The sequence below is a fragment of the Myotis davidii genome, unplaced genomic scaffold, assembly GCF_000327345.1.
Source record: "Myotis davidii unplaced genomic scaffold, ASM32734v1 scaffold461, whole genome shotgun sequence".
In the NCBI taxonomy this organism is placed as follows: domain Eukaryota; kingdom Metazoa; phylum Chordata; class Mammalia; order Chiroptera; family Vespertilionidae; genus Myotis; species Myotis davidii.
In genome coordinates this window covers 2071184-2071384 of record NW_006295825.1, presented here as the reverse complement: position 1 = coordinate 2071384, position 201 = coordinate 2071184, and positions in this window count along the sequence as shown.

Sequence of the window (201 nt, the reverse complement as noted above, 5' to 3'; positions counted from 1 at the left end):
GGCGTACGTCACGGTCATGACGGTGGTGGGCACAGACTAGTGCGCGCCCGCCCGCGGAAACTACGGCATTCAGGGCAGCTCCTCGCGGCGTTCCCCAGTCCTGGTCTCTCTTCAGCTCTCTTCTGGGGACCAGGAATTCCCCTGTGTCTGCAGCACACACAGATCAGACACACTCCAAGTAAGCCGGTCTCTCCCCTCCTC